At 36.3% G+C, this 11,345-nt stretch overlaps 1 pseudogene; it reads right to left on the reverse strand.

Moving 5' to 3' along the window:
* LOC109724731 lies at positions 486 to 10,509 on the reverse strand (annotated as a pseudogene).

Here is an 11,345-nt window from a genome sequence, read left to right on the forward strand (position 1 = left end):
TATAAATTATTTTCAGCAAATCAACCAAAAATTTAAATATATATATCAAACATACTTCCCAAAAGTAATTATTGAGTATTCCTCCCTTTCTTCTCGCATTTTTCCCTTTTTTTGGTTTGATCGTAGCTTCCCATTTTCCCATCCCTTTCTTAGGGTTTTTCTTTTTTGTGTTTTTTTTTCTTGTAAATTTCTGTTGACGGAGTGATCGGAACAAAGAAGTTTCGAGTTTTTTTTTTTTTATTTTCGGATTTTTGTAGGTAGTTCTTGTAAATACAGGGATTATGTGCATTTTTTGTGCAATTCATAATATTCTGCTTTTGTAATTGTTTCCTGTTATTGTTCTTGCTTTTTTTTTAGGCTCGAAATCCCCTCAACCCGACTGCGAGAGAGAGAGAGAGATCTAGAGAGAGAAGAAGAAGAATAGGAGATCAGAGATGTCGGAAGATGCTATAATTTCCTACATACTGAACAAAATTAACGACCTATTTACCGAAGAAATTTCTCTAATTTGGAAGGTGGCAGACGATCTTGAATCACTGAAACAAGAACTGCAGGCACTGGTGATCTTTCTCAACAACATAGACTATAAGCAGAGACAAGACGCTGGCACGAAGATTTGGTTGAGCTCCGTTAGAGACGTAGCATATGAAGCAGACGACTTGATCGATGCCTATACCAATACGCTTGAGAAGAGGTACGCTCCTGCCACTAGGATATTTCATTCTAATACACTGCAGAAAGATATCAAACAGTTAAAATCCAAGATCCGTGAGATAGCTATATACGTACCTAAATTGCACGAGCAAAGAGGCAAAGGAAGCAGCAGTAGTACAGCTGCAGATCAAGAAGGTCATTTGCATCCGTGGAGACGGTCATTTGCAGACCTTGGTGATGATGTGGTTGTCGGTTTCGAACATGATGCTAACCTTATAGCGAAGAGGTTGCTTCACTCGGAGGGGCGTCGACAGGTTGTAGCCATCACCGGGATGGGTGGTGCAGGCAAAACCACTCTTGCGGCTGTGGTTTATAAATTATTTTCTAAAGCTCCCGTACGCGGTCATGCCTATTTTGCCCAGCTTAAAGAAGCGAACTCCGGTGGTGAGCTTCAAAACCACTTTGATGCTTGTGCTTGGGTGCCTGTTCATCAAGATCCCAACATTATGGACCTTTTGTTGATCATGATTGACCAACTAGGCTTAAGCGAATATGTGGAAGGTAAGGAATATGTAATTTATCGTGCGAGGAGCTGGGGGGTCCAGTTCTTAACGGAGAAGCTATATTCGTTTTTGGAGCAGAGGAGATACCTAATAGTGTTGGATGATATCTGGAGGAAAGAAGTATGGGATCAATTAAAAGCAGCTCTTCCAAATTCGGGCAATGGAAGTAGAATAATAGTAACAACTCGAATCAAGGATGTTGCCATTTATCATGACCCAGGATCTGAACCCTACGAAATGAGGCCCTTAAACGAGGATGATAGTTGGCGACTTTTCCTTACAAAAGTTTTTCCACAAGACCAACCTACATGCCCAAGAGAACTAGAGGACTTGGGTCGTCAGCTCTGTAGGAAATGTGCTGGTTTGCCTCTTGCTCTGGTGGTACTGGGAGGTCTTGATTTGATAAAACATAAGCATCTATCGCTATGGTCGAAATTACCTGATAATATGAACTGGGATTCGACGGATAATGGGAAACAATGCTTAGAAATCCTTGCTTTGAGCTACTACGACTTGCCTTACAACATGAAATTTTGTTTTCTTTACTTGGGAGCTTTCCCACAAGGTTCTGAAATCAGTGCCTCAAAATTGACGAAGTTGTGGATCGGAGATAATCTGATACCCAAAGAAGAAGGCATAACACTAGAGGGTACTGCAACCAACTACTTGGAGGAGTTGGCACAAAGGTGCCTGGTTGAAATAGTGAAGCGAGGACCTGATATGAGTATTAAAAAGGTAAGAGTCCACGACCTCTTGGGTGAGCTAGCAAAGTCAAAAGCAAGAGAGAGTCGATTCCTTCGGGTAGAAACTATAACTAGTATTGAAGAGGAGTCAAAGCCCCAAGAGATAGCTGCTCGTCGTGTGGCGCTCCATCCAAGCTTTGATAAATTAACAGGAATTTTCAATGAAAAACTAAGAGCTCTTTTAGTTTTCCCCACAGGCAGAATCATTCAAACCTCCAGGGACAACAGGAAAAAATGGTGGTTCTGTGACTGGTCAAAAGATTGCTTCAACTTTTTTCGAAAAATTAATCGGTCTGATAAAAGAATGGAATTCCTCAGAGTGCTCGAACTTGATGGATTTGAAGAAGGCAACAGGCTTGGACTTTATATTGAAGATATGACTAGATTAAGATACTTGGGATTGAAAGATACCAGTTTTGCGACGATACCATATTTCAATGGGATCCCTCCACATCTGCAGACTCTAGATATAAGAGGTACATCTATCACAGAGTTGCCATCTGAAGTTTGGATGCTTACAAAGCTTCGCCACTTATACTTGAGCTCAGTGCATTTGCTGAACTCACAAGCATTGAGGTCTGGCATGCCACTGCATAATCTTCAAACCCTTAAAATCGATGATTATTATCAAAACACCAGGAACAACCAATTGGTTGGGTGTCTTAAGTTGTTAAGTAGTCTGAACACTCTAACATTACGAGCCAACGAGATCCCTCAAAAGGTTTTTACAGCAACATCAACTCATGCAAAGCTACATAAGTTGAAGTTAGATGGAACATTGCAGCCCGATGAACTCTGCGGTATCGAAAATTTCGCACCTAACATCACCGAGCTCACATTGTCTCGCTCAAACTTGCAAGGAGAGCCAACTCAAACACTAGGGCAGCTAAAAAACCTCAGGATTCTCAAATTGAGAGACGATGCTTGCCAATGTGAGAATATTTCTTGTTCTCCAGGCAGCTTCCCAAATTTATCTTACCTTGAGCTCAGCAACCTATGTCATCTAGCACTGCTCAACATTGAGCCCGGATCCTTTCCAAATCTTATGCACTTGTCTATCCATCGTTGCGACAATCTGCATGTGGTTCCGAATGGTCTGGATCACATCACCACCTTACAAGTTCTAGAATGTAAAGAGATGCCCTCTAGTTTCGTGAAGGAGATTAATGACTGGCGCAGGACGCATCCTACTGTGAGAGTCATCATCTCAGACCGCCAGCCACCGCAAGATCTTTCTCCAACGGCCTAAACATATCGGTAATTTGTCTTCCTACCTTTCTGTCCTCTTTCTCTTCTTCTGAAAGCTGCAGTTAAAAGCAACTTGTAGGTTGAAAACCAGCTATTTATATTTGCATATCATGCCTCTTATTGTCTCTTATTGTATAAACTTAGTTGGGCATATATTGCATGAATTGTTGGGATCACCATATACTCTTTCAGATTCTGGTCTAAGCTGAAGTGCTAACCTAAATTCAGATCTGACAATCTATATTTGATCATATTACTATTATTGTAGATAAGACAACATATTGATATAACAAACTCTGCTATTTGTGGAATCTTAATTGCTTGTTCTATGTAATCAATGATATATTATGAATCTACTAACTTCCAACTATATTACTAATAAGCACAAAGCAGCCCTGCTTAAGATTGACTTTGAGCGTGCTTTTGATCATATTAACTGGAACTTCCTAATTCAGCTCCTAACTTCCTGTGGCTTGGGCATGCAATTGATCGACTGGATGAATGGCTTGCTGGACCCGCCTATCGGCTTCTTCTGAACGAAGTACCCGGCCCGCTTTTCGCTTGTAAAAGGGACTACGTCAGGGAGACCCCCTTTCCCCCTTTTTTTTATTCTCTGTATCGATGTCTTTTCCGTATGCTTCATGAATTGAGCTCCTATGCTTTTAAAAGTACCAAGTCATTGGTGCTTGTAAGTTTTTGGCCCTTGGATTAATAGATGTGCAGTTAGGATGATAGGCCGCCTTGGGTTGAGTGGGTGGTTGGTTGAATAGTATAATCTAATGTGTGAAAATGATCAAAGGCATAGACTAACGGTAAAAAATTCACAAGCACCAAATGCTTGGTGCTTTTACAAGCACCGTAGCCGGACTATATATATATATATATATATATATATAATATATATATATATATATATATATTTGGGAAAACTTCAAAATCCCTCACTGTGTTTCACACTTTCTCACTTTAGTACCCTGTGGTTTCAAGTGTATCAAGTTAGTACCTTATGGTTTCATTTTTATATCAAGTTAGTACCCTATGGTTTCAATTTTCTCTTTTTATTATCCACTTCGGAGTATATAATTTAACGAAATATTAAACCACAGAGTATTAAAGTGAGAAAGTGTGAAACCATATGGTACTAACTTGATACACTTGAAACCACAAGGTACTAATGTGAGAAGGTACGAAACCACAGAGTATTAACTTGATACACTTGAAACCACAGAGGGTACTAAAGTGAGAATGTGCGAAACCACAGGAGAGGTATTTGAAGTTTCCCCTATATATATACAAGTTAGTATCATTTCTCGACTAATGTATTTAAGCTGAAGCATGTTGCAAACCAACGATAGATTTCAACTTTCCTGGTTTAACCTTCTTCATGAAATTTACTTTTCAACTTCTCAAACGAGGATCGAAAGCATAAAACGGAAACGTCGATCGCCGATGAATCGAGTTTTCCACTAAACAAGAAGGTACAACCAACAAATAGAACATATAGCACGGAAAAAATAGAGTGACTATGCCATTAATTTTATGTAGTTATCGTCCCCTCAACAGTAGTAAACTCCTCATAAGTAATTTTGCATGAACTCTCGTGAATGGCCGACCAATTGACTAATCCACCAATACTAATTACCCTACGTGATTTCGCACTTTTAAGTTTAATACTTTTTGATGAAAAATGGCTTACGCGTAGTGCTAATCGATCTACCTAAACACCGTAAAATGCCGAAACGAACAATTATCGTTGTTGAGGTAGTGAACATACCAGTTGCAGAGGCCCATAATCTTGAGGAACAGATAACTTGAGCTCCTCATTCCAGATAGGGTTCAAATTGCTTTTGATAACAGCAGTTCACGCTTTCTGCATAAAGCTATCATCTTGTCAAAACTCAGTGAGAAAAGAAAGGCTACATTACACTTTTGGTCTCAAAACTATGAGGAGCATGACATTGTGGTCCTCAAACTTTGATTTGTTGTAATTTCTGGCTCCAATTTTTTAAATTGTTGCAATCAAGTCCTAAAACCCAATTTAGTCGACTATATGTCGATGTGCCACTAATATGGAAGTTATGTAGTAGTACTGTGATTGATGACATGGTACTGATTAAGATGTCACATTACTTCTACATTATCAGCATGTCAATATTTAATCAGCTAAATTAGATTGTGGGGTTTGATTGCAACAGTTTAGAAAGTTCGTGCTAGAAATTACAACAAAATAAAATTTGAGCACCAAAAAGTTGTAATTAAGGGGAAAAGAAAATAACTTGAAGAGGCTGTAATATCACCTTCTAAAGAAAACACAATATTTATCACGCATTTAGCGTTATCTTCGTACAATTAGCGGAAAACTCTTTTCTACAGCACAAAAAATGACTAAAATGTTGAACAAAAGAAGAAACTAAACTACCTGTTGCCTGATGGTCAAGACGACATAAGGATCGCTACTTAGCATGTCTCTGATGGCTAGATTTGTTCCTTTTATCACTTTGACCTTTAGTATGCCAATGAACTCGACCATGCCCGCCTATTAACAAGTCGAAAGAATAAAAAATTAGTCGCACGGTTACTCTAAACATAGGAAAGGATCCTAACACTATTCATGCTTATTTACAATCTTAGCAGATATTTTACATGATATAATCAGAATTTTCGTATACGCCATTAAAAGTGCAGCTTCTTCGAAAATAACTTTATTCGGAGTCATCCAAATTCATGGTGGAAGGACGATTTTGAATCAGATGAAGGTTTTATAGAACGGAAAACTTTGTAATTAACCGAAAAGAAAGTAATATCTTACTGAACTCTTGAAACTGTCCGAGCCAGAGCAGCTGACTTTTCCAGAATCGCAAGACTGGAAAGAGCTTTTCGAAGAAACGATCCGTAGACTTGGTTTGAGGAATTCCTGTAACTCATACTTCGACCTAAAGGGATCATAATACGGCTTCTCATGATCAGTCACTTTCAACCGTGTGAACGATAAAGTGAATAAACAACATGCTGATTAAAGTTTACCTGATGAAACTCGCTCTTTCCTCATGAGACGAACCCGGATTAGGTTTGGAACATCCTTGTGGAAGAAACGCCTCGTATATTGCATTAGCATAAGAGTTTCCTCCGACTTCTACCATAGCGTCAATCTCATCGTCCGTCTATTCATCTAATGTCACCGAAAGAACCTAAAAGGCCACGGTCGATAAATATCATTATCAAACGCTATATGTTGTTTTGACCTATCAATATGTGCAGGGACGTACCTAGAACTCAATTCATTGATAGTTAATTTTTTATTTAATGTGAAACTATAAATCGAGAGGTGTATTTTCCTTAATAATAACAAAACAAAAAAATAAAAATCTATTTATATGTAGACTTTATAGCAAGTAAAGAAGCTAGCACTATTGTTAATGTGGGGTTATGATATTCCGCTGCACAAAATGCCAAATTAAGATGGAACTGTGACCACTCCCTTGGTCCGTGAATATGTCGTAGAAATAATGCACAATTAAAAATTGACAGAGGTGGACAAAATTATAAATTAGATGAATATGTTAACGCATATATAATACTTTCGATATATGCGTACCAAGACTCCTGTGCACGCCGCTGCATTTTAAGCATATGAATACCCCTATGTTTGCCGACCTGCAAACCCAAATCATTGAACCACTCACGAGATAAAAATTGAAAAAGAGAATTTGTAGTCCACCAATTCACAGACAAATCTGAAGGAGCGATACAGTTGATGTCGCAAATTGATAATGCTCTTCCTTCGTATTCATTTCGACCCTTAATGGCATATATTTCTGATCTCATATCTGAAGAATGTTATTATGCGGCTCTTAATCATATCAATCATCTCAAGTTCATGAGTGGTTCTTCCTAAAATCCTACCCCGTGAGAATTAGATAAAAAATCTCTACAAATCACAAGAACTATTTTTTATTACCGGTGATTGACGAAAAGAACGAATGACAAAGGTTAGGGCAAAAGGAACTTTTGGTCCTCAAACTATGGTGACACTTCGGTCATCAAACTTTAATTCATTACAATTTCTGGCTTGAACTTTCTGAATGCTGCAATCAAGTGCCACAACCCAATTTTTTTGGTAAAGATTGATAAATTACCAACGTGGAAGTAATATAGCAATATCGTACTTGATGATGCGGCAATAATTAAGATGCTACATCACTTCCACATTAGTAATTCATCAATATTTACTCAAAAGAATGGGGTTGTGGGACTTGATTGTAACAATTCAGAAAGTTCAAGCCAGAAAGTGCAACGAATTCAAGTTTGAGGACTAAAGTGTCACTCGCCCCAATGTTTAAGAGCCAAGAGTGTAATTTACCCTCAACGACGCAAATACTATTCATTTTCAATGCTTTAGTACAACGTTACTTGCTCAAACCCATGCAAGTAGTTTGTATTTACTCAAGTCTCGATCTCATCAATCATTACTCTCTTATTTAGATCCATTCTTTTCTTAGATTATTTTTTTTTAAAGTAAATGAGGATAGGAGGAACAAAAAGTATGTTTATTACAAAATTTAGATATGATCGACTTGCCAGTTTCTCGTACAAGTTAGATGCACTTACGCCCATTTAGGATCTGGGGCGCTGCAATCTGCACAAATGCGGTTATCGCTTTTAAGCAATAATTCCTTCAGCTTTTTCTTGCCTGTTAACAGAACAAACAGTTTTAGTCTGATTATTGAACAAAAGTACAACAAAAAGTTCCGCAGATATTTTCATCAGTGCCCAAGTAATTAGAAAAAGATCACAAAGTGTACAAAATTTTCCCGAAAATGAGTTTCACCAAATCCCAATAGCCTAACCCCTAATCCCGCACAAGTATTGGTGACTCCGAATTGTATAAATAACTAAAGATACAAATAGCACTCTGATTAATGTTAGCAAGAGTTAGCTCTCGAGTTGAAGTGATCAATTGTAGGTCGTATTGCCACAGTTGAATGAAGCACTGTAATCGTTTGGAAATGAGAAAATCAAGTAATCAAACAAACATAAGTATCATCCATTAAAAACTGCACTTCGACATTTTTTCTGTGAGCACCTTCTGATACATTTGATGTTCTAAGCAGATATAGGTACACGTATACACCACGTTATATGACGCAGTGACGCAACTCAGCAATGCTAAAAGATGTTCGTTAATCAAACCCAATCCAATTACGATGTCGTGGGTGTTGAGTAGTTGCATTTATGCTAAATAGCCACAGTTATACATGCATACATGCTTCTTTGACAAATAACTGCCTGGAAAAGTTTGCAATCGCCATTACAAGCATAGAATTTGTTTCGAAGTTCTTCCAAAATTGGGACGTAGCTCATTTATGTTGCATTTGTTCTTTATGAACTAAATGTTTGTTTGGCCGGAATGCCAGATATTCATAAAAACTGCTTCACTTCGAGAAGCTGGCTATTGGACAAACAGAGAATATGGAGCTTTTGCTGCACTGGGAAGTTGAAATGAGCTTTCGGGAAACAAAAGCATATGCTCTAATTTTGCAGCTTCAATTCACACTGCGGCGAGAAATTTTAGGGCGATTACAGCTATTAGTGCTTCTTCAAACAGCTCTGCCCAAATAAACACGCTACGCAAGCTCCAGATGGCTCAAACAAACCCTAAATTTCAACATACATCCCCTTGACCTCTTTTCTGCTTTTTTTTTCCAATTGATATCTCCTATGTTTTGTTTATTTTGATTGGAATTATTTTAGTTCATTGGATTGGGGATTTTGTTAAATTTAGCAGTACTTCCATTAAATCTAAAATTGAAGATCTCATTAACAGTAAATGGCCGATAGCTAATGAAGCTCTCAATTCTATGAACAAAAGTAACACAAAAAAAATTGAGGGTGTTCTCAATTAAAGAAAAGAAATGAATAAAGTCGAGGGATCGACTTTAACAAAGGCTAATGGTTTGCGAGTATCGAAGTAAAAGATGAGAAAATTTTCCAATTTTCGCACCTGACGACGGCTTCTCCTCGTCGTATTTGAAACTACTCATTTTGGCTTTCACAAAACTAGATAGGTTTACGTCAGCTGAGCCTGCTAAGAAGATTACTGAACAAAAAAGTTAATTTAAGAAATAGAAACAAAATTAAAAAAGGAATTAGAAGAATAAAAACAAATTATCTTTCGGATTTCCAACACATACACTATCCAACTTAAAACTTGCTAATTAAGTGCAACAAAAAAAGCTTGTTTTAAAACTCGCTAATTAAGCAGTTTCATTTGAGTAACCTACACTTTTAGGAGGCACAAATAAATGGGAAAATGGCCCCCGAAACCACTAGAACTTCAAAAGCGCGAATTTTGATTCACCATTCGAACTTCGAACACGACATAAAGCGTGAATTTTGATCGCCATTCGAACTTCGAACATGACATAAATCCTCCTAGAAAATTACGCAAAATATGACATAAACCCTCCTAGAAAATTACGCGAAATATGACATAAACCCTCCTAGAAAATTACGCATTTCGCGACATAAACAGCCTCAAAACAAATTGTTGAGGTGGTTTTTGTTTTTTTTTTTTTCGGGTGGTGATCTCAAATTGTGATAAAGTATAATAGGTTTTCTTTTACTTTTTCTTTTTTTTTGTGTTTTTTAGAGCATAATAACAATAAATCCTACACTAAAACACACTGAGTTGTTAAGGGAAAAAAAAAAAAAAAAAACTCTAACAACTACAATGCAAGAATCAAAAAGAACACCCCTTTTAGAAAATTATAACAAAATTAAGAAACAATGTATAACAAAAAGCAAATGAAATTACTTAAAAAAGTGCATTTTTTTGATGAGTGGTATAAAATTAAAGCATTTCTTTTTATTCCTTTTTAAAGAAACAAAACACTAGTTTATACATTCCCAATATGTAAAAAAATCACAAATTTACAACAAAAAATTGCATTTAAATCACTAAAGTGGTGGGGGAGAAAAAAGGGAGTAGGATCAAACTATGCGAAGATCTAAATTACACCCAATTTTGGTGGAATCAAAAGAAAATGTAGGAGATTCGGGAAATTTGGGGAAAAACCCAGAAAAAAAAAAAAAAAGAATCAAAATGGGATCGGAAATTGGGAATAAATTAATGATTGGATCTTCTTACCGGGGATTTTGTTCGAGAAATTTATCGTATCGGATTTGGGAGAAACATGCGATGATTTTTTTTTTTTTTTTTTCGAATGATTTGATTCGATCTTCGGAAAAGGCGTTTTTTTTTTTTAATAATGTGCGAAAAAGTTTCTTTGGTTTGGTGGAACAATTGCATGGAGACCCCTAACTTATCATAAATTTGTAAACACACTCTCCATCGGAGATGCTTATATTTTTGGGCAAATTTTATATAATATTTTCGTAAAAAGTTTTGAATTTACAGATTTGCCCCTGTAAAATTTTAATTATTTAAATATATTCGTTTAAAGCTTCCAAAATATATAATTCCTTTTTTTTCACCATTTGGACCGTTATGATCTTGAAAGAAAATTAAATTTTAAAAAACTATATAAGAATTTAGAATTTATTTTTTATATAAAATGAAACAAAAATTATATTAAAGATATTAAAAAATAAAAATTACATAGTAAATTAATTTTTTTTAAAAAAATTAACTTATATGAACCAAACAGGGATTAAAGAAATAGGGTTAATTTCAAACAAGTCCCTGCAAATATAGTGAATTGTAAATATATTCTTATAAAGTTTAACTTTCATATATTGTCCCTACAAAAGTCTTGATATTTTCAAATATGCCTCTTCCAGTAAGATCCGTTAGAAAAAATTAGTTAATCATAAGTAAAATACTTAACTCTAGTTAGTTTTTTTTTTTTTTTTAGAGATAGGTAGCACGCTACCTGCTTTGTTTATTTCATTTAGAAATAAACTTAGTTGGAAATGTGACTCAATTAGGACTCAAACTTGGGTCTCGGGTATCAACCACTAAGCCCTTTGCCATTTGCTCTAGGGACGGTCGGTAACTCTAGTTAGTTAATAACGTGAATTGACTTTTTTACCCCTTTTCAATTAATCATTGGAATTTTTGGAGAGACACAGCAAAAAGGTCATTTCACTTAGAAAATAAATAATATTTTAACAGTGA

Source organism: Ananas comosus, linkage group 19, assembly GCF_001540865.1.
Source record: "Ananas comosus cultivar F153 linkage group 19, ASM154086v1, whole genome shotgun sequence".
NCBI classification, from domain to species: domain Eukaryota; kingdom Viridiplantae; phylum Streptophyta; class Magnoliopsida; order Poales; family Bromeliaceae; genus Ananas; species Ananas comosus.